The following is a 25,087-nucleotide window of genomic DNA, read 5'->3' on the forward strand; positions in this document are numbered from 1 at the left end:
GCGAAAGCTTTCATGTCAAACTTTGCCAAGACGGATGCTGAACTTAGACCCGAGTGTGCATTATTAATATCGACCACTTATGAGAGAATAAAGAAGCATTTACTCAGCAACTGACATGCCTGAATTAATCATGGAGCCACACTCAAAAGGAACGGAGAATTCTCTTTCATGACAAACCTGGCAATTTTCACTTAACTGACAGATGTCTTCAGAATCAAATTTCTATCATTATCTCAGGCATTGCCTTACGTGTCATCAAAGATTTAACAGAGGATGGTCTTTGTTTACCTCCACGTTGTTTTTCCATTCACTGAACATACAACAGTCTGTGCGTGTTATGTGTCCATGTGGAAAGATGGAAACAGTAGAATCAACACATCTCCTTGCTTATGAATGAATTTACCAGCAAATAAATTGTCTATTTGATCCGACACAATTGGCTTGACCACAGCCTTTTTATGTTTGAGCTGACATTCCCCACACAGGCCCAGTATACAGATAAAGGCTAATGATCTTGAATGACTCACAACACTGTCTCATTGATAATATCGAACAAATCTTCTCTAGCCACATGCAAAGTGTCCACCCTTCTCCTGCAGCCATCTTCTTTATTCCATCATTCTGCAGACATGTCTCTGAAGTGATGGCACATAAATCTCCCATATTCCATAAATTAAATAGTTTCCCTTTGGCAGACAAACCTGTCATTAATTAAACAGGTCTCGCCTTTTCCGGATCATGTTTAAATAACCTTTTTTCCCAATGATTTCAGAGGGAATCTGGTCATGTTTGGGATGGGAGAGTGCTTGTTTTGTGTCTATGTCCTACTCCAGGGTTCACCAATTAATTTTCCTCAAGGGCCATATTTTGACTACGGTACCAGGCTGGGGGCCGAGTCGGCACGCGCGAGGTCGAGGTCTTGCCCTGAAATTAATGTTCAGGGCAAGAGACCCCATTTGAAAAGGACCCCCAGTTTGACATGCAGAGGCTACTGACCCCAATTTAATGCCATTTATATCTAATTCCTCCGTGGGCCACAAGGGGGCGCTCCACGGGCCGCAGATGGCCCGCAGGCCGCTAATTGGGGAACCCTGCTGTCAAAACAAGCGCACCCCATCCCTCCAGGCAGCCCATCCACTCTAGCGCTAACCGCCTACTGAGGACCGTTCTGACAAACTGCATGTGTCAGCAGAATTAGTTCCTTTTTCCTTTGCCACATTTCCCAGCTTATACAGTACATGTTTCAGCAGACTATAGGAGACTGTAGATTTTCCACCCCGCTGGGGTACCGATGAATCTATACATTCCCCATTTTTCCACATTTACACTGACACATATTAAGGGAAACTGGTAATACTTTCTCTGAAGAGTGATTGTACCATATATACTCAGTGGTTCTCAAACATTGTCAAGGACCACCAAATTGATACAGTATAAATTTGGATGCAGACCCCCCGTTTGAAAATAGTTTGTGCCAGGAGGCTGTAACTTTATAATTTTATGGGACATAATAATGCTATATATACTCGACTCGAAGATTTTTTTTCTTTTTAATAAATGGAAAAAATGTGACGTATTGTGAGTTTGTAGATTGGCTATTTGGAATAGCGGAATTATAAAATATGGTTAAAGTGGTTAAACTGATTTTAAGTAAATTTGCAGGGGACCCACTGTAACTCCTTTCAGGGACCGTTGCATGGACCCTACTGTTTGAACACCACTGCTTTATGGACGGCATAATAATGTATCACTGTACAGTACGTACAGTAACCTATAGGAAGAACAGGACACGGTGGGACAACTCTTCCAAAGGATGGACGTGTTAAAAACAGACATACTGTACCGAGACATCGCCGGCTTGAACCAACCACACACCCATCAAAGGATCAAACAATTAGTTTGCCATATAGCGATTTCAGGTGAAAACCGGATTCACATGATTCCCCAATCCCACTGTTCAATGCACCATGTCTCTCTCCCTGGGCTAGAGAACCTGTGGGTGTGTGTGCATGTGTGTGTGCGTATGCGTGCGTGCGTGCATGCGCGTGCGTGCGTGCGTGCTGTTTTCCGGACGGCTCCTGTGGCTCCATGAATGAATTGCACCCCCGGGACGCCATCTCATTCTCTCCCACGCTGTGTCACTGTGCCATGTGACCACGTGACACATCCGCATCCTGAACGGTCACTATGGCGCCGCTAATGACACAAGTGCTGTGGCACACACGTGCACGTTAGAATAAAGAAATCACACACGTGCACGTTAGAATAAAGAAATCACACCCGTGGGAAGTGAGGGGCGCTCTTATCATCACACTGTACATCATCTCATTCTGGCCAATCACAATTTGTGTCCTCACCATCGTCTTTAATGTGTTTACACAAACCCTCAAAGTTGGACTTTGGAGGGTCTACCGGCCCCTCAACAACTATAAGTTAAACACATATCGTTGCCGTCTGGCAGACACCTTGGATTTTTCATAAAGCCCTCACGGTATGTCCTCGCACAAATACAGCGGAGATAGATAGCCGATCTAAAAAGCTCTGTCTGATAAAAACCAATTCACAGCACAAGCTTATGAGAAAATAATTGGATCCATTGGAGCACAGACTATTACCTTGCAGTAATAATAATCGGTATTGGTTTTGGACATACAAGGTTTCCAGACTTTCCACCTGGCTTGACAGCGACGACATGCGGCATCGTGACATACTCGAGCTCTGCTCAGATACCGCATGATGTGTCATGATGTACGGCAGCACGCCGTAATAATAAAGTACGTATACCGCGAGCGTAAATGCCACGGACAAAATGTACCTGTACATTTATTGCACGCAGGGAATAAATTTAACGTTAACGTTCCGGTGGCGCATGCAGTATAAACGTCACCATCAGTGCTGCTATTCCTGTTCCTATAATAGTCTCTGCACAGTGACTCTGTAATGGGAGTCATCAATTTCCTGTCACTCATGGCATCAGTGTTAAGAACCACGGCCATAAACCACCAGGTCAAGGGTCGCTTCCGTGGAACCCCCGAGCGTGCATGGACTGTTACGTGTGGATTTACAGTGCTCCTGTGACTGCATGGGTTAGGACGTGCTTTCGTGTGTATGTGTGTGTGTGTGTGTGTGTGCGCGTGCGTGCGTGAGCGTGAGGGTGACTGAAGTTCGATTCTTCTCCATGCCAGTGGGCTGGACAAGTGGTTTTCAAGTCGGATCAATAACAACACCAACACCAACCCCTCTTCTCACCCACTTATACTCCCCTCCCTGTGCCTGCTATATACCACCACCAACACCACCACCACCACCACCACCAATCCCTGCTGTGTCCTCCATCCATCACTGTCACAGGGCAGCAGAGACTGAAGGGAGTGGATCGGTACTCTGTGGTCATGAGCCCAAGTTAGAGAGCCACAGTCTGCCGCAGTGTGCAGTACACAGTACACACACACACACACACATACACGCGCACGCACACGCACACACACACACACACGCACACACACACACGCACACACACACACACACACACACACACACACACACACACACACACACACGCACACACACTAATGTGTGTAAATACATGTGGGTGCTTACGCTTTTCCGACATGTCAATAGTCCGACGTGCGGAAGACGAGCGGATTAAGGTTGGCGAACATGCGTTAAGGTTGGCTAACAAACATGTGCTGCTCCCTGCTTGCGGTTATAGGTTAGGGTTTGAGGTAGGTTGTCGTTGTAATTTGCACATCTGCAGTCTAGTGATGATAATGTAGTTAAGCACTGTTTGTTTTATTGCTTTTGTGCCATTTGGTTTTATGTAAACCTTCCAGTTTAATGGGTCTGTGTGTGTGTGTGTGTGTGTGTGTGTGTGTGTGTGCAGTGTGTGTGTGTGTGTGTGTGTGTGTGTGTGTGTGTGTGTGTGTGTGTGTGTGCGCGTGTGTGCGTGCGTGCGTGCGCTTCTTAATCGACCTATTCTTGCTGCTGCAATGATGACTCCACTTTCCCTCAGATACTAAGACTTTTATCATCTATTTTGTCGTATCTTACGTATATTATGTGTGATGGGACTCTCCTAAGTTCCTCCCGATCATGCATGCATCCCGACTTTCACTGCATGTAGTGGTTTCACACGTTTTGCGTTCGTTAGAACCATGACTGTTATAGCCTACTGTATAGTATAGTAGTATAGTATAGTATAGTATAGTATACCGATACTAGACCTGAAGAAGCTGAAGGAAAGGAAAGGAAAGAAACAGCACGACGTATGGATTGGTCATTACACATGGGATCAATAAAAGTATCTATGCATCTATCTAGACAGACACACGTATATCCGTACATCTGTACACCTATTATGTGACAACATCCATTCTGATTCTTTCATTATTTGCAACACTAAAAGGGCATTCTTGCGTGGCTCAAAAAGCACATGGTTTTTTTTTTTTAGATCACAGCAGCTCAAATCTGGTTTTGTAGATCAGTCGGATTAACATAATATTATAGTTCACTCCCCCGTGGTTTTGAGATAATTACTTTCCACCCCTTATGATGACCCTATATTGAATTCAGATTAGGCCAATGATGAACCCATATGACATGTCACGAACCCTCCATGTTGTACATTGTCAATAGGATGTTAATGGGCTCGACCCTAGCTCTCATTTTTCAAGCATTGCATCAGATGGTAGCCATAGCTGTCCCCTTCTTCAACAACAACAATAACAACAACAATAACATATACCCTTGGGGCAAATATAACCAATACTGACGCTGATGAGAAAGACAGAGCAAGTCCTCACCGATGATAGAAAGCGGTGGGTGGGGGGGAATGGGGGGATCATGGTGGAGTGAGCAGAGAAGTGCAGCTGGTGTATTTAGTCTCATTCCTCCCAAATGGACTTTCAAATGCCGTTCCCTTGAGAGATCTGCATGTAGCGGAAAGAAAGCTATTAATAGTTATGATACGGTCTGAATATGTTTGTCATGTTTGCCGTTTCTTCGGTCTCTTTGGAACTGGCCTTTTTTTGTGTTTCTTAGCTTGTTTTACCCTATATAAGACACATAAACACATTCCCCAGAATGAAATGGAAATAAAAAATAACAGCTAGATTGATTCTGGTGGGTAATTGACATGTGAATAGGAACTAGAGTAAAATGCACAACCATATTTATCCAGTTGAGGCGAACTACATATTGGATGAAACAAAGCAACCAAATAATATTTTCCTCTATGGATGAGCCATTTCAACTCTTCTCGCTTTCCTGATCCTTTCCTGGAGGTTTTATTCACTGATTAGCCTTGATAATTCTATACTGCTTTGCTACTGACAAGAAGTGTCCATGCAGCAGAGGAACTCTATCTATTTAACGGATTATGAATAATTATAGCAAATGCCCCGCTTTCTCACTGACAATGTTCTGTTTCTGACAATGCACTGACAATCCACAGAACTGCCAATGGCAGGACATGCATGAAGTCCTCAAACGGCACATCTGTATGCTGTGACTGACTATACTATAACCTCACCCAGAGCCTTCTGTGGAATACATCCTCCCAATATGAATGTCTTTTGACTGCTGTCCAGATGCAAATGACAGTCGACGCCTCTCTGAGTCTGAGCCATGCCACCCCTCCTCATGGCAGCTACAGTATGTCACCGTCTCGTCCCGGCTGAGATATTCCCATCCTTGCCCACGTGCACGCCCACGTCAATGCCGTCCATTGTATATTGGCATGAGGAGGGCCATTCTTTTCCTCACGTCTCTCTCCCTCTTGTTTCTCCACCAGGGGCCGGCCCCGAGGACGACGCGAAGCTGCTGCACGTGGTTTGGATGGATGTCACCGCCAGCAACACAGCTGCTGCTGTCGCTGAGCCTGGGTTCCACTCCGTTGGGTCATCACCAGACCACTGAGCCTGGGTTCCACTCCGTTGGGTCATCACCACCAGACCACTGAGCCTGGGTTCCACTCCGCTGGGTCATCGCCAGACCACTGCACACGGCCCCCCCCATTCTCCAAAAGTTAACAATTAAGGGGAGGCTGAGACGGAGAGGCAGAGGCAGACATTCTGACAGTGCATCCACCCGATAAAAAGGAAGGAAGAGGAGGGGGGGGGGAAAGGAGAGAATCCGTGGTGTGTTGCAGACTGGCAGAGTGCTGCTTGTGAGTACATACTATTGTTCTCCATGTTGTATAGAGGTAGAGAATCACTCAGATTGTCATACCGGTGCAGTGGCCGAGTTACTACCCCGTGCCCCGTCCCAGACATTTTACTGTTTCCAGTACAGCAAATAAGGAATGCACTTTGTAATCAGAACAAGGCTGGGGATTTTCATCCAAGAGTGAATGTTTCCACGGAGTGTAGAATGATTGCTTTGTCAAGCTGTAGACTTCCAGCTCAAACTGACAATTTGTCATATGTGAGCGTATTATACCGATTTTTCTTCCATATTATTGTAAACTGGTGGGTTGACACCACAATGGGACTGACCCAGACAGACCTGTCGCATGTCGCTTGTGTCTTTGTTTAACTGCAACAGGGCTGCATTAGTAATTCTTGCAGGGTTTTGTTACGGCTCTGGTGAAGACAATTACATTTAACCCCATCATGTGGTCTGAGTGACGCTATAACACCACAGCACCATGTTCCATGGCACTGCATGAATGGGATGTGGTTGTTTATCAAACTGCACCTCCATCCATCCCCATATTCTTTGTTTCTCTCTCCTTTTCACTCATTCTTTCTACGTTCTATTTCTACTATACACTCATGCCACTGCGTTTTCATTTTTGCCAGGGAGATGCAGGCAAAGCATTCGGAGGACAGGAGGGCGAAATTAACCGACACATTCACTTACTTCAAGCTGTTACGATCTTCCCCCGGTCTCTGATATTATTAAACGTTTACACACGTCAGCTCGGCACAGGAGAGGACGGGAAGTCACGGGGGGGGGGGAGAAAGACGGTGTAGGAGGGAAGGAAATGGAAGGTCTGGGGAGGGTAAAGGTGGAGATAGGAGATTTGGAGATTGACTTCAGATGTGGACACAGTCAGCAACGGAGAGGGAGAGACACTGAGGGAGAGCCAGAGGGACATGGGGGAGCAATGAAAGAGTGTGCAACTGTGTGCGAAGAGAGATGTTAAGAGTGAGAAAAAGACAGAGAGAGAATACTGCAGATAGTGTATGAGAGAGACGGGGGTGTTCCTGTCTCCTGGGTACTAAAGGAAATATTGTGCTTCTTACTGGCAAGCCGTGGGCCTGGACGAATCCATGGCTCATATTGTCTTTGCTGCCCGCGGTGCCCCGATGCTATCAAATATTGCTGAAATAGGAGGCCGGACAGCACGCAATCCTATAAGACCTATACAGTAAACTCCCGCCATTTAAAATAATGTGCACACACAGTTCTGTTTATAGTGATACAAATTGTGGCTTATACTGTGTAAAATACTACCTATACCGTACAGTAGAAAACATGCTGCAGCGTCCGATTATTACACAGGCTATTACAATAATGTCTTATTGTGTGTTGCTCGTGTTCCGTGGCCCGTGCCCAAATGAATGCTGTCTCCAAAATCTCTACAAAGCTTAAGTGTTATCATCATGGCATGATGGCAAATATGACGAGAATAAGACCCAGTTTTTTAAAACATTTTAAAAGGGAAACCGTGAATCGTGTGAAATAAACACGACACAGATAAATTCAACAATGCCTCATCATCATCAGGATGATGGAATGATTTATATTAGGTGATGAAATAAATTCCATGAAGTCTTCAGGGATCACAGTTACATTTGCAATCTGACGCAAACGGCACACTCGCTGCGTCATTATTTATACCACACTCCAGTCCCAACCCCATTTAATTGGAACCATTTGAACTGTTCTGTCTTCTAGAACATTGGTTCTAAACCTGTGGGTCGGAAACCTGTGGGTCGGTCGGTCCCCACATGATTTTGTGTGGGTCACCAGATTACAGCAAAGTGAGGATACAAGGACATTTACGACCTTTTAATAAAGAAAATTTACTTTTGTACATGTACTGTACATGTACTTCTCTATTTGTATTATAATCTACATAGGGGGACCTTAGATCATCTCATATAAGAACTGTGAAAAATAAACAAATTAACCCGGCAGTTTCACTCATGATGAAGAATCAACTGACTGCTATAGAAAACGCTAATGTTACTAATGCCGAAATCTTCGCTATCTGTGACTGGGCCTGGCCCTGACTATTTTCTCTTAAAGGTTAACGGTCATATAGGTCAATTTTGATTGATGTCCAGAGATTTTGAAGTTGTGTAAATGTGTGCCTCTGTGGGGGGTATTTATATGCAAATATCATGACCAATGGCATTGCAAGACTAAACAATGAACATCAATGATGATATTTAGGTGAAAAAAGAAGAGAAAAAAATAATAATTAAGTAATTAGTTAAAATAAAAATGTTACCGAAAAGCATTGTTGGGTCTTACAGGGTTGATAGCGAAAATAGACTGTATCAAATATGAGTGACTGACTGTTATAAATGATACAGAGACACCTCCCCGACAATCGGCGAGGCAGTTTGTTTATTTTTGGAACCACAATTCTTATATGAGACGATTTTAAGATGACCCCAATGTTATTCTCCATACAGAATATAACCAGTGGATCAGCGAGTGACGTCAGGACTTCGGCACTCTATTAATTAAAGAAAATAACTGATCTACAAGCTCACAAACGCCTCATAATAATCTGTGGAACAAACTAAATGCCTATCATTTCCAGTGCTTGTCATAGGGTGGGATATGCCCAGTTCAAATATGATTATTTTGGGGGGGTCCCCCAGTTAAGGTCCCCAGTTCAAATATCATGATTATTCTGCGGGGACGCCAGTTTCTTCAAATATGATTATTTTGAGGGCACGACCACTAAATAAATTATGGAAAAAAGAAGTGTCTAATCAACACAGCAGGCTCTCATCATAGATTTATAGACTGTCATGATCGCTGCCAGGGTGAAATTAACTCTTTCAGTCTGCAGGGAACATGCAAAATGAGATGTTGAAAGATTCCTGGCGGATGCACATTCACACAAGTGTGTGTGTGTGTGTGCGGCGCACACGCTTGTGTGAATGTGCGCGCGCACGTGCAAGCAGACACACTCATAACTGAGTGTATAACCCCTGCTGCCAGTATACTGTAGAGTTACCTCACGCACGCACACACACACTGTATGTACGGGAATAAAGGGAGCACGCACGCACGCACGCACACACGCACACACACACACACACACACACACACACACACACACACACACACACACACACACACACACACACACACACACACACACACACACACACACACACACACACACACACACACACACACACACACACGGATAAGCCTGAGATAAGATAAGACAAAATTGATGATTTAAAAAGTCTTATACCCTGAGGAAAGAAATGTCATCATTTTTGCAGCTGCAAGAATAGGTACTGTAGATTAAGAAACGCACGCACGGATGCACGCACGCACGGATGCACGCACACGCACACACACACACACACACGACACACACACACACACACACACACACACACACACACACACACGACACACACACACACACGAGAGGCGTCCTTCCTTCTGGCGGTCCCCGTAGAGCTGTCAGATACACAGAGCATCTCAGAGCAGCAGGAGACCTGGGCTGAGCTGAATTAAACTGAGAGGATGTCCTTTCCATCTCTACAGAGGACCACAGAGAGCCACACAGGAGGAGCAGTGGTGGTGGAAAGGAGAGGCTTAGAGAGAGAGAGAGACAGAGAGAGAGAGAGAGAGAGAGAGAGAGAGAGGGAGGGGGGGGGGGGGAAGAAAAGTGGCAGGTCGATAGAGTGAGATAATGGGAAAGAAAGTGGAGAAAGATACAGTATAGACGAGTATAAAAGACACAGCTTGAGAGAGAGAACGTTTAAAGTGCTTTGCATGCATGCAGTCATTCATCAAGCCCGCTGCTCATAAATTAGCACGGCGGATATATAGATGAGCTCCGTCCATGCCCGGGCGTGAGCATTATGTATCGCACAATGCCTTTATTCACCAAAGGACAACAAGTGTACAGGAATCTGCCACATGGCGCAGGGAGGCATCAACTTGCATGCCACGAGATAAGTATAGGCCTATACTGACATGCACAAGCACAAGGACAAGAGGACATTAGTCAGTGCAATGAGATGCAGGGGACCGTATATCACTATATAACATTCACTTCAGGATATGAATATAGATATAGGTATAGATGCAAAGAGAGAGAGAGAGAGAGAGAGAGAGAGAGAGAGAGAGAGAGATAATAGAGATAAATAGAGATAAAGAGAGTGTGTGTGTGTGTGTGTGTGTGTGTGTGTGTGTGTGTGTGTGTGTGTGTGTGTGTGTGTGTGTGTGTGTGTGTGTGTGTGTGTGTGTGTGAGAGAGAGAGTGGGTGTGCTATATACAGACAGGCTTTTAGTAAGTAGAAACCATACAAATTAGACACTAAAATGTCCAGAATTTAAAATGTTAAATGTTTGATGCTCCTATGCATGTGATGTTTTTTTTTGCTGATATATTGATGAATAATTATAAGGTATTTGAGGTGCGCTCATCTTAAAATTAATCTTTAAAAGATGTAGCCTTTACATTGTAGATGTCACACGTTTTGCCATACCCTGCTGAAATGTTAAAAATAGATTTCCGGTTGTCATGTGTTGCAATTCATGTTCACAAGTTAGCTGAGACAGTATGTGTGATGTGAGATGCTAATTAGGCTTAGTTTATAGTGTCACAGTGCATTCACTACACGAGAAAGAACTGCCCCGCAGTTGGCCTATTAATATAGCATAGATGCAGGATAAACACCTACTGAACAGAGGCTTCAACAATGGCTGCCCCAGTACTGCAACGGTATACTGTACTACAGCATGCGTTAATGCCTTCATCTTCAACACCAGATTCAGTAAAGCCCCCTGAAAAAGAGAGGAACAGCCATCCATAATTCCATATACAGAAGAGCACGCTATAGGCTTAGAATAGATAACAATGATGTATAACTCTGCTGCCCTATGGCCACGCAAGAGATTCCTTTCAACACTATCCTTCTATATATCCCACCTCCTCAGGGCTGGGTTATTAACAGTAAATGCATTTTCCTATTCTGCTCATGCACCACCAGCATTTCTCCTTTTGCATTGAATGATAGGCTAGACAACTGCTTTTTTCTTTTATTTTGTAGAAGCCAGACATCTTAACATAAATTATTAAAGAAAACGTGTAGGTGCCTCAAACACCCGTCTCCCAAAAAGAGATTTTTTTTTCCTTGAGCTTATGAAAGTAGAACATACATTTAACTCGTCGTTTCCAGCAGTGCACAGTGAGCTTAGAGTTGTTTCCTCGGTTGTGATTTATTCTTAATAGAAAGGAATTAATTTGACTTGTCTCGTCTGCGACAGCTACTGTACTCTGTATGGGATCGAATAACGGTTTAACTAATCTTACCTCTCTACTGTATACGTGATACTGAAAACCCAATTATAAGGCCCATCACAGCAACACCTCATTCCCCTTTGTCAACTTGTACACCGGCATGAAAACAGCCCTATAGTACAGTATGTTGCTGAAACTGTATGACCCAACTATGCACGATATAGCTGCCAGTTCCACACCCAAATGGTGTAAAGTCTGGATATCGAACGTGACAAGTCTGAGATACTGCTTTGCATCTCAGTGTTGCATCAGGTAGCCCAGCGTGATGCCCGAAAGCCGCGCCCGCCCTGGTGGGGTTTAACGGTGTGCCATCGTCTGTCAGCCAGACGTGCACACAGGTACATGACACTGCATTGCTCCTGGGGACCTCCTGCACCACTGGAAGTATAGAGTTGTATATGTTGCGTTCACACGAGGCATCGTATGCAGAGATGCAAAGATCACACAGCATATTTGTCTCTTTGTCTACTATCTCTGTTGCTCATGGTCGTTGAAGTCATCAAGTCTGTAGTGATGTGTGTCGGAGGCGCGGCAGCCGGCGGGGCTGTCTCAACTGTAAGCCCTTTTCGACCTACAGTACAGGCAAGGCATTATTTACAGTACATGCACTGGAAATACTGGAAACGGAACTAGAAGAAGACGCCGCAAGTTTTTTGCCAGCCAGATCAGGGTGAAAAAATTGCAGCTACAAGTTGTATAGCTTTGTAGTTTTGCATCTTGAAAGTTGAACCCCAGATCAGCTTCAATTTGTAACTTTGTATCTTTTGCAGCAGCTACAAGCGTCAGATTTGCTTCGTATATAGCTTCGAGTCACTGGCTTCCATTGACAATGAATGGTAGACTGTATCTTTGCATCTGCCTGTCTGAACGCAAGTTGCATTTGGTGTGTTGTGATCCAAATAGTTTCCATTCACGGCTAAATGCAGAGGAGGGCCTCCAGAACGCCTGCTCAGGAGTTGATTTACTAGTCCTGTCCCTCAACCAGACCAGACATGATTTAGGTTGTGTACAAGCTGCCCTACCATCTCCTGTATACCATGTACTTTATGTAGGTTCGGCGCAAGATCAATACTGCTGGTAACACAAGGCAGCATTCAACAATATCAATATGTTATTTTGAATTGTATCGAGAGGGTGGCCCCTTGAGATGCAGCGTCTCGTTTTAGAGGGGGGGTCCTATACATACATCTACAACATTACAGCAGTGCAAATACACAGTACTAAAGACATGCAACATAACATACAGTACAAATGCACAGGACAAAGGACATATATTGCTCCCCTTCACACACCCCATGTGTTACTATCCCAAAAACAAAAATTCTTGTTTCATTTTCATTCACATATAGATTAAAGCGACATGAAACAAACAAACAAAAAAAGTTACTCCAAGCAAGATATGTCATGATCTTTAAAAGCTCATTATTTAATGCCATAGTGAATTTCAAAATGTGGAAAACCTACAAGGGTTGAGAAAAGCATGCCAGACAGAGACATGTCAGAATGGCACTTGTATAATATTTAGGGGGGGAAACGTGTTGCGTCATGATGCAACTGCTGGCAATTATATTGCCATCATGAGAAAAGAGTCTAAACGTTTCCTCCTTGAGCGCTATGAATTATTGAGTGCTGAGCAACCCGGTTTTGCGGAGGGGTAAGCCCATTCACGTGGGAATTACACCAGCGTTACTAGACACACCATACAGTGCAATGTTGATGCACAGCACATTATCCTGTAATGAAATCATAACACACAATGGGGCAAACAAATTAGAGCATCATAATTACATTCTATATTCTTCATTGAGAATCTCAATTTTCTGTACATGTAATTATTATGTACCATATAATTGTTATCGGGGCAGAAACCAGCCTTTTATCTACACTATAAATGTAATTATACATATAACTGAGAGAAAGCTCTCAAAGCGAAAACAGGCCAACCAATTATTCTTGTTATTGTATACTGTATATATATACATACCGGTAGCTATATTAACATGCAGTTGTGTCAAATGGCTTTTTCTGCCTTTATTGATAGGATGAAAGTAGACCGACAGGAAATGGGGAGAGAGATGGGGGGGGAAGACACGCGGCAAAGGCCGTCGGGATCGGGAGTCGAACCCGCGGCATGCCGTCAGGCTGGCTCAGTAGCCTATAGGTGCCCAGACGGTTGAGGTAACGATGTGCCCAATCTAACTCAACTACATGCAGCTGTCTAGTGGTACGGGCTACCTATAGGCTAATCCAGCCTGACAGCACGTCAGTGCGTCACTCGCCTGCATCTCTCTCCCCCGATTCTTGTCAGCTTACTGTAATAAAGGCAGAAAAAGCAAAAGAAATAATACAATCTTAAACACGCACGCACACACATAATCTGTACTGTATATAGGCAATCTAACATCCTAAAGGTGTTGTTGGAACACTTTAATCATTTTTGATGTGTGCACACTGCATACTGTAGGAGATTTGTGTACATGTGAATGTGTGCGTGTGTACTTGTGAATGTGCGTGCGTGCGTGCGTGCGTGCGTGTTTGATTATAAAGCTGTAGCCGGCCAGATGAATGAGCAGCAGCAGTTAACCAGGTGACACACAGCACAGATAGAACAGTGACCTAAGAGGAACGTCTGTGCTTGCGACAGCAGCTAGCCTGAGGCCATTAAGCAGCAACAATACTGTCTGAGGCTTTCTGCTCTATTTTCTCTGCAGCTGTATAGTTACTTATGAACAGAATTATATCATTTGTATGTAACCCAAAATCATGAGCAGGAGGTTTTTTTTTTACCTAACGGGGCTCAAGCTGTCTGTGTCTGTCAGTGCGCCTATCTTGTTTCAAGTAATGCAAAGGTGATTGTCAGAAACGTAACATTTTTCAACTGGAAATATTTTCTGATAACACAGGCCTGCAAGCCTCTCCCATTTTGACTTTGCGCTAAGAAAAGAATGGAATTATGCATGAGATTATTGTGCATGTTATCGTTTTGTAAGATATCATCACACTTTTGGGCTATAATTATGTTTGCTGGGTGTTTTCTGAGCTGCATAATACACACTTCAAGTACATTAAAACCAGTAAGACGCGCAAACGCGGGAAGCGAACGCAGCAGAGACCCTGCAGATCATGTCTGTCTGTCTGTCTGTCTGTCTGTCTGTCTGTGTGTCTGTCCCGCTGTTACTGTATATGTGGACCTGGCCCCTTTTGTGCCCATATATGGAGCTGAGTGGACCTGGCCCCTTTTGTGCCCATATATGGAGCTGAGTGATTGCTGATGCAACACACTCCATATTTGGATAGCGGGACAGACACACGGACAGACAGACATGATCTGCTAGGTCTCATAGTAAGTGCTCACTGAGTTCGCAAACATAGTTCAGTACTGGCTGACTGATATTTCCTTCTTATCTTTTCATTTCACCCCTTTTTCTCCCCAATAATTATAGGAGGTTGTGATCACGTATCCGCTGTTTGGCTTAGTTTGTTGCAAGCTTTGCATAGACTTAGGGTAATTCGTTTTAGTACAAAATCAATCACTATGACTGGTCAAATGTTATTATATTTAATATTATCTCCACATTGCATACATTGTAGGCAGACATTTACATGACAGCTGACGTAGATGGGCCGAAGTAAAACAATACAAAAAATTGTTTTAAAACCAGCTCCCAGGGGGCCGGCCAGGTTCCGGCCTACCAATTTAACAATGATCGGTCAACCTATGTATGATTTACATTTATAACTAATTATTTGTATTGTACACGAACTGACCAAGATAGAACATTGAAAGTTAAAGTGAAACAAGCTAAATGCAAGTAGTTTGTAATGTATGGATTTCATTATAACACAGAGAGTTGTGTTTGCTCAGTCTCTGCTGAGCTAAGACAGAAAAGGCTCGCCGATATGTGCTTCTTCAACCCAGAATTGTATAAAATCAATCCGTGTCTTTCTGTCTTTCTGCCCGAATTGGAAAAGAAATCCCAATCAATACCCAGGTGCTGCAGAATCCTCCCTTCTGGCACACTAGCACAATACAGCATGCACCAGTATTAGTGGAAGGAAAGGCCACGAGCATCAGTGATAATGTCGTAGTTATTATATCTACCCTTATTAGTCTTGGATCAATTCCCTTGGCTTCCCTTTGTGCCTTCTGTATGCTGTAGTAGCTGTACCCATAATACAGTATGGTGGCCAGCAGCTCACTGGAGCACAATATCTATTGAGCTCCACGCTCATTAGATAGAGATAGTCTGTGAGTAAGGCAAAAGGCAGACCTATTCAGTTTAATGTGCACGCACAAAATGCACAAATGCATGTTTTGCAGTAGTAGTAGTAGTAGTAAGTACAGTAGTAGCACATGACACATCTAAATGTACAGAGCTGTATTATATCATTGTGATTGGATGACTGGTTGCTTTGCCATTTGTTTTCTAAAAATAACTACGGTGGGCTAACTTAAAGGTCACATCAGGGCCAATTGTCATTTGGATTTACAGCGCTCTTCGAGAGATGAATGCTCAGTGCAAGACAAATTGCATGGCAAAAGCTAGAATTATTGCAATCATAACAGTCCACACGGCTGACATAATGGCAGCGTAACACACGCCTGATGAGAAGCCAGCGGGTGTGGTGGTGTCCGTCTAAACGCAATCATCATCAACCATTGCTAGTATTATTATTATTATTATTACAATGGCACACCATTTTGAATCAATTCTCATCTCAGTCACACTTGCGCTTATAGTACAGAGATAAACCATGGTTTTGTACGACTTGACTAGATCTGTCTGCGAACGGGGAGAAAAATAGCCTGCGATTTGTGCAATCAGGGGAATTTAAATAGCGTATAGGGCAGAAAGGGGAAGAAAATCCACTAGGCTAGAACTACTGTGATTGAATGAAGTCCTAATAGCACCTGATTGTATAGCGTCCTCCACACTTCCATAATGGTCCCACTAACATGGTTAACGTTCAAGCCTTTTTCTTTTCTTTTTTTTTGTTGCAACATTTACAGCTGGATGGTCTAATTGGAACCATTTCCTGTAATGTGTTGCATTTCCCAAGGGGACTCATTATGGATACAGGTCTGCGCCGCCTCTACTGCATGACCCACCACTACTTCTGAATCTCCAACGACTGAGGGTTTCCAACAGTCCAAAGAGTATTGATCACCCGCTGAAAAGAAAGGCTTGTCTTGCTATAGCCTGAAAATGGGCTCGTGTGTGTGAGAGCATGTGTGTTCATAGGAAGGACTCTGTAGTCTGTATACGTACGTGCGTGTTTACTTAGTTTAAAATAATGTCAATGCATTTTAAATGACTGTATTGATTTCAAATCATTGAATCGGATCGGCACAATGAACCAATATCGTCCATGTATCGTATCGTCAACCATGTATCGTTACACCCCTATTAGATAGCCTTTTATGTAGACATAGCACAATATAGTTGCGAACGCAGTGAGCACTTACTATGAGATCCTAGCAGATCATGTCTGTCTGTCTGTGTGTCTGTCTGTGTGTGTGTCTGTCCCGCTTTTGTGCCCATATATGGAGCTGAGTGATTACGTCACCATGACTCAGCCATAACCATATAAGGAGTCCCCAAAGCAGCTATACGTCCAAAACCCAAATATGTATGAGCTGCGTTCGCTTCCCGCGTTTGCGCGTCTTACTGGTATATTATGCATAGTTTCATTATATAGATATTCCACTGTTACGTTCTTAGCTTACGGTATGATTCATGATAACTACTTTTTTATGTATATGATGTATTGCCATGCTTTTTGTTCTTGCTTAATGTAAATCGCTCTGGATTAATTAAGAGCGTCTGCTAAATGCCTAAATTGTATATCCAATTTTCCGATTTTCTGGAAAGTTTGCAAATTATTGCATATTGTCCTGTATAATGCCTAATTTGCATATCTAAATGTACAATTTCAGAAAACGGGGGAAGTTTCATGGTGATAACTATTTCTTAAAATCAGTCATCCTATTCAACTAGGTGAAAATAACAAAATGTGTGATAAATAAATATCAAAAGAACTCCTGTAGAAGGGTCATCATATACGGTACTTTACTTGAAACAGTTTAATATGGCTTTGCCTACTCATTTGGTAATCATTGTGGCGAAAACTTCTGGGAACTCAGATTAGGTAATCAATCATAGCCCAAATTCGGAGCTCTGGCTCATAGACTTCGACTTATGTTGGTACTGTATTGCCATTAACACCTGAACGCAGCCTGACCACTGAGAATACAGGTTCTGTTTCAAGCTTTATTGCCACTGTACGTGCAATAATAATAATAATTTGCCGTGCAGGTGTAAGACCTGTTGTGTTTGTATTGAGCTATAGTTTAGGTGCCAAGATGCCGTTTTTTTGGGGGGGGTTCCTGCAAGAACTCCAAGCCACTTTCACCACTGAGTATCCCCCACAATAGCCAGTGACTGTTACTTAATCCATGTTGTAGTGTGAACACATGTTTGCACAGTATATCCATTGAGGCTTCTCCTTGCACTAACTGCCTCTGGGTTCAATGACAGACAAAGTCATTGCAGTTTCCCAGGACATGCTGTCAAAGTCAATGCCGACTTTGCAGAGACGTGGAGACTCTGCAAAGTCATTTATATACCCAGCCGGTGACACGGCTGTTATGAAGCATCAGCAGACAGAGTTGCTGTGTCAACACTGCTCCTCCGGTGCAGTTTCTCTGTGCCCCTGAGTGCTGTTTGAATGCATCTCTGTACAGTAACAGCAGCCAATGTACAGTGCAGCTGCAGGTACAGTAACTCAATAAGTTGAGAGGTAGTGGCCAAAACCGATCAGGGATTCCCAGTTGGAAATGTTCAAGGTTCTTTACTTTTCTTTATTTAATTTTTTAAGGAGTGATGTATTAATTTCTCACTCATGTTAAAGCTGAACCCAAAAGAGAAAGCAAATAGGAGACCACTTCATTAACAGTTAGGCCTACAGTATACATTCAGTACTGTATGTGACTTATTTGACATTTTACAGAGGATTTGTAAATGTCAGCGCTTTTTTAAGTGGTCTAGCGGGAATATCATCTCAGTGGGAGCAGTCTACATGTTCCACTATGATTAACGCAGTGCATTTGTAAACGTGCTGTTCTGTTTCACTAAATATCCCACACTGCACCCACAAAAAAATTAATGTTTAGACACACTCTCTTTTTAGATTAGCTACTCAAGGTGAAGTTTATGCTGTATATTGTCCTATTTAACCTTGAGCTACAGTATAGGCCTACATTATGTATTCCAGGGGAGAGCGGAAGCATTGGAATGTTCTTCATCTGGAGACTCGAGAGGCTTTATCCCTGTTTTGAATATCACAGAGCTCAACAGCAGTGGTGGCTCGAACAATATTTGCACATCAAATAACAGCTGTACAGTCCCCTTCGGGATTATGCAGCAATTTTTGGTCATTATTGTGGAGCAATTAAACTTATTGACTTTGCCGTTCCGGGGCTTTCTCAAAACAAGGCAATCAAATATGCATGATATTGTGATTCTGTGAAAATGTTGTTTTTTTTGTAGAGAAGAATAATACTGTATCATTAATTTGACTTAGAAATAGCCACGGTTGATGGTAAAAATAAGAAATGACCAAATCATTGAAAGCAATGTGGTTCACCACAGCAGAAAGTTAAATTGAGTGCGTTTGTATACACATAATAATTCCAGAACCGTCCATCTGACTGACCGCGAACTGATCTCAAATTCAATACGCGAGTCGTTATGGGACCCGAGAGGGTGCTGTGCCCGGTGCCGAGTCGGTCGGGAAGGCGGTTGACCAGAACTGATGATCCAATTTATATGGACGCGCGTATATCACAGAGGATCCAGGGGAGTGATGCACAGAGTGGGAAGTTAGTCAGTCGGATGAAATCTCCCAAAAATACTGTTAAAATACTGCATATCTCCATATATTTATGGAGTAGCCTGATCATAATGATATTATTATGATATTATTATAGCACTGGTGTCATAGACTGGCCTGGGCTCCATAATTGGGCATGCCTGAACTCCATATACGGTATGAGTATAAAACAGTGGTTTTCAACACTTTTCATATCAAGGTCCCATTCTTTATTCTGCATTTGCGCTAGTACGGACCACACCATTTTGATAAGATTTAGCCTTGCAGACCCAAACGCAAAACTAAAGAATATGTCCACATTTCCATGCTGTATTTATCTTGGTACCACAGGAGAGATAGCAGGCAAACGATCAAAATAACAATTCTTCTATACATTCTCTAATTGTGTGGACTTCTTGTAAATGAACGTAAGGGTCCATTTGGTTTAATTGTACACTCTCAAGAGCTAAAGATCTATAATGGTCCATTTGGTTACCAACTCGTTAGCTGGGGACCGACAGACGGCACAGCGGGTATTGCATCGTCCCTGTGGGCATTGTCCTGTACAGTATGATGTCATTGATCAAAGGCTGGTGCTTCATAATCAAGCATATTAGTCAAATATTCCATCAAGGCTATATTGGACATTGAATGTGATGTTGAATTTATTTTAACTTTTTCAGACCGTGTCCTACTGTAGTCCCACTCATATGGGAAGTGTGATGAAACAAATAATTAATTATTTATGGGTATAAGAAGCAGTATTCCTCATTGGGCACTGGCTTTATTTAAGAAAGTAATTACGGTAGCAACTCCTTGTGAACATTTGCCAACAAAATGCCAAACACACTTTAGGGATGCAAGCATGTGTATATTTCTGAATACAATTAATGAATTCATTCATTCATTTCAGGTACCTTAATCTAAACATACCACAGCGACCAAGAGATTAGGTGCTTGTCTTGAACGTCAAAAAGTGCTCAAAATCTAGTGTGTAATGGCACTACTAAATGGAAATGCCTTGTATGTGCAGTAAGCAAAGCATGCAAAGCAAATAATAATAACGTAACCACTGATTACCAAAGCTATTAAATGAATCTCCACCACAAATTAGTTCTCTCCTGGGGGTTGGGTTTTTACTTTGCAGGTTCAAAGCTAATGGCGGCAGCATGTCATAGAGTGAAATCACGTATGCCAACACTTAATTATGTAATTAAGAAAACAACAGAGATGGACACGAATGAATTGGCAGGTGTGTCGACTCAGTAATTGTTTAGGTGCCAGGTTTCTGTGCATTTACATATTTGAACATTTTTATCCTAGGACAGCAGCTTACCACTTTGCATTCTTACAGTCAGACATGGGTGATGCCTGTAACAATGTCTATGGAAAATGGTGCATTTATATAGCACTTTTATCCAAATAGATTGTGCATTACATTCACCCACTCATACACCTATGGTGAAGGAAACCATGCAAGGCACCAACCTGCACATGGGGAGCAATTAGGGGTTCTTAGGGAGTCTTGCTTAAGGACACTTCGACACTAACTCTGGTGGATCCCAGGATCGAACTAGGAACCTCACGGTTTTCCCATCCAGCCGTTCTACCGGCCACTCTACCCCTGAGCCACTGCCGCCCATCTCTATCTCTGCGTTCACACTGGCAGATGCAAAAGATTCAAAGATGCAAAGCTACACAGCGTATTTGTATCTTTGTAGCTGAAATTTAAACCAGCTCAACTTTGTTGTAGCTTTGTAGCTTTTGCAGCAGCTACAGTAACAACGTCAGATGTATCTTTGCATCTTCATTTTGCTGGCTTCCACCACTGAAAATGAATGGTAGACTGTATCTTTGTATCTTCTGCTGAGCAGCTCCACCTCGCCTGACCCTCCCAGTACTCCACGAAGTTGAATGCACATAAATATGCCTCTTAATCTTTTAGTGCACCACTTTCAGCCTCATAAAGATCTCACATATTGTATGAACACGTGTGTGGGTGCATGTGTGCATTCATGCATGCATGCATGTGTCTGTCTGTCTGTCTGTACCTAAGTGCTCATGTTCATGTCTACCTATGTTACATTTGAATCCCTCCTCATTAGCCTAATTTGTGTGCGTGCAGTTTATTCAGCGAACACATGTATGGTGTTGTTACTGCAGTTCGTTGTGTGAGGACCATCATTTAACATTTCTAAATAAGAATCCCTCAGAATCACAGCGGTTAATGACAGCGATACATGTCATTAACCATGGATCCACCCCTAACAAAACAGACGTTGTTCGTTTTCCTGTTCACAATTCTTTCATATTTACACCTGTTTCCCCCCCCCACAAAAAAAACAAACAAAGCCTCCCCCATGCACTGCCAAAGCCTTGAATCCAATCCCTCAGGTTTAATTAGCGATGATCAGATTCATAATTATATATATTTTCCCTCCACAAGGGCATATAATTGGGATGGCGTGACGCAGGGGAATCTTCCATGGGAGGAATCCATGCTTTGGCCCCTCATTAAAGAACCTGGGAAGTCAGTGGAGCCAGATACTGTAGCTAGTTGAAGGGAAAGTGCAGCACAGACACTTAGCCCTTAAATTCCCATTTTCAGAAAACTGTCTCTAATTAGCTAATGAATCGTCCCTCACGACCCCTGACCTCACACCGAAGCCTCTTTCATGTGGTTATGAGTCAGTGTCCTATATCGTAGAAAACAACTTTAATGAGATAAACTCGGCTGTCTGTCGCTTTGACACAGTTTGTTAGAAGTTGCAGAAATTAAAGATGCACTCCAAATTCTGGTTCACAGTTCACTTCAGCAGAAGATGCATACCGTCAATGTCAGGTGGAAAGCTTGTATGTCCAAAGCCGTTTTTTTCTTCTTTTTTTTAAACCATTTTAAAATAGCCTAGTGGTTTAATCATGGTTTCCTGACACTTAATAGCATATTGTAACATTATGTTGCTGTTTGCCAGACCATTCCATGTGACTTAATTGGTCTTACGGAAGAAGCAGAAATAAAGCAGTGATTGAAGTTTACGTTTACATTCATTTTCTTATTATGGTGAACAGCGCTACTATGCAGTTTCTGGTAATATTCTGTATTTCTTTTGTGATCAGATTGTTTCGTCATTCCCACTGCACACATCTGTAATTCATTCAGGTGTTCATTTAGTTTTTCATTTTTTTACAAACAACTAACCCAAAACGTTACAGTAGTTTAGTAATAAAGGTTATGTAAAGTACTGAGGTTTTAAATCTATAATCTATAATAATATACAATTTATCCATTAGATAGATACCTGTTGTACACAGAACTGCAGAGAATATTAGCCGGGAATATGGTTGGGAAGACTAACGGAGCAGCTAAAGCAGAGCCTGGCTATGAGACCGGCCAGCACTAGTCATCACTCACCCTGCAGGCATATCATATTATTTTCATTAAAGCCTGAATGATTTAATGTTTATTCCAGTATAAAAAAAATGAAGGCTTCTGTCGATAATACATTTGTGGCATAATATATTGTTAGAAATTAAGACCTCAAAAGAGCTGTGAAATGCACCAGCTTTCAAAACCATGAATTCAAATTATGGTTTATCTTTTTGAGTTTGAACCCAGTTCATTGCCACTTGGGGTTATATTTACATTTTATTGTGCTGTGCTGAGAGCCTTCTGTTAAATTAAAAAGTAAAATAGTGTCAGTATTGTCTATCAAGCCAGAGATCAAGATTAGTTTTCCAACCAGAATAATCATATTTTAAGTATATGCACCACTTGAATGAACAAATGCACGCTCCGTCGCTCCCCCTCGCCAAAGCTAAAATTTAAAATATAACTTTCTAACCTTCTAATCAAAAGAAAGCATCAATAAAAGTACTGTAGTATCGAGTGTGTTTCTCCACAAAGGATGTATAATTTATTCTTTAACTCTATTTCTTCACCACAACTGTTGGCTCCAAACTTTGACATTTCACTTCATGTTCAAAGTCCCCCGATCCAGCATTGTCCAAACTAGCTGTTTTGTGTGTCACAAGTTTGACTACCAATAGCTAGCCTGGCCTGGCCGACAAATGTCACTGCTGCCCAGGGCAACATTTCTTTTTTGCAATGGCAGATTTGTCTGGTTCGAGGCAAACCAATGGCAGATTTGTCTGGTTCGAGGCTAACCAATGGCAGCTACCTTACCACTGTCCTCAGGGAGCTGCCTTCATCTGCTAAACGCATGGTGCATGAGCCTGCTTGGGGGTTTGAAGCTAGAGAGAGGTCTGCCCGGAGCAAGCACCACTATAAACTAGTCAAGATAAGAAGATGGCAGTGCCAGACTATGCTCATCCCTGCAGTTACCAGCAGAGAAGCAGTTGAACCTGTCTGAATGTTGGGACTCGGGAGTCCTAAATCTTTCATCATGGATGAGGCAGTTGTGAACCAAGCCCGGTCCATGACCATCAATCAAAGACAATGCACCGTGCAAAATGGCATACTTAAGAAAATAAAACTGCCGTTCTTGTTTAAATCAAATTGCACTGCTTGTCATTCCCTCCTAATAATTGAGATATTAAATCACAGTAAAGGGAATATTGGCCTTGAGCTTGGAACAGGGAGAGCTATAAATCTACTCAAGGCAGTAGAGTCACTATACCTGCTGGCTTAATAGATTTCCGGTTATATTTCCACATACAAAATTACAGACTTGCATTAAAAGTAATATTGGTGTCTATCATCCTCTTATTTATTCATTTTACATAAAACATTAACGTTACTGCTCCAAAGACTGAAGTTATTTATATTATACACTGTAGTGTAGTGACTTTATAGGGACATAATTCACCCTAAGAGAGTGGGCGGGGGTTTCTGGGTAAACAAGGAAGTGGGGGTGTGTGTGTTGTGTTGTTAAGAGTGTGAAATAAACAGACGTGCCGTTCTGCACATTCTGATTCAAAGATAGAAATAGCAATTCATCTTACTTGCTATTCCTACAACACTATGATTCTTTGAGGTGCAATACAGTTCTCGTCATAAGAGACATGGCAGTCTTCCTTCTTAAGAGGAACAGCATCGTTTATAAAGTAGCAGCATGACAGCATAGCTATTATTAGTGTAGCTAAATGTGGGTAGTTCTTTGGTAGGATCGGATTCTAAAGAGAGTCATCCATTGGCAGGTGTGAATTGGGTCGATAAGTCAAGCAGGAGAGCTTTTTCCTGGTGTGAACATGACCTTTCACTGAACTCAAAACTGGAATGTGAATAACAGCAAAGTCTAGGCCTTAGACATTACAGATACCGAGCAAGTGCTTGCACTGGTCTGTGCGTAAACTTTATATGGGAAGCCTCATTCACATTCAGACACCGACAGCAGAATAAACCATGCAAAGCACCAATAATACAAGGGTTCATTAAATGTCTTCTCATGGACACATTTGAACAGAAAAATAAAAGGGAAAAATGTTTACTCTAGAGTACCAACATATTGACTAAACAGTGTTTCCTGCAGGTAAAAAATTGGCTGGCCAGGGAGGGAGGGATGAATTAATTAATTAGATTCATTGCATAAATACTGTACAATAGGCCTACATGAGGCAACAAAACAGCAATGCATTGACATACTGATTGTTATCTAAAACAGATGACTTAAAATGGTTAGTCCTGGCAGGGAAGTGACACTGAAAGGAATTATGATGAATACAAGACAGTAGCCTAATAATG

General features: G+C 42.5%; 1 protein-coding gene across 3 annotated transcripts in view; it reads left to right on the forward strand.

Annotated features, from left to right (window-relative positions):
* The first annotated feature begins 6,036 nt into the window (after positions 1–6,036).
* Positions 6,037–25,087, forward strand: part of b3gat1a (beta-1,3-glucuronyltransferase 1 (glucuronosyltransferase P) a) — a 50,899-nt gene continuing 31,848 nt past the window's right edge. For all 3 annotated transcript variants that reach the window (XM_080772510.1, XM_080772512.1, XM_080772511.1), the window contains exon 1: positions 6,037–6,166. The gene's annotated coding sequence lies outside the window, so the exon portion shown is untranslated. The remainder of the gene's footprint in view (positions 6,167–25,087) is intronic.

This window comes from Protomyctophum bolini (assembly GCF_963924005.1).
Source record: "Protomyctophum bolini genome assembly, chromosome: 9".
NCBI lineage: Eukaryota > Metazoa > Chordata > Actinopteri > Myctophiformes > Myctophidae > Protomyctophum > Protomyctophum bolini.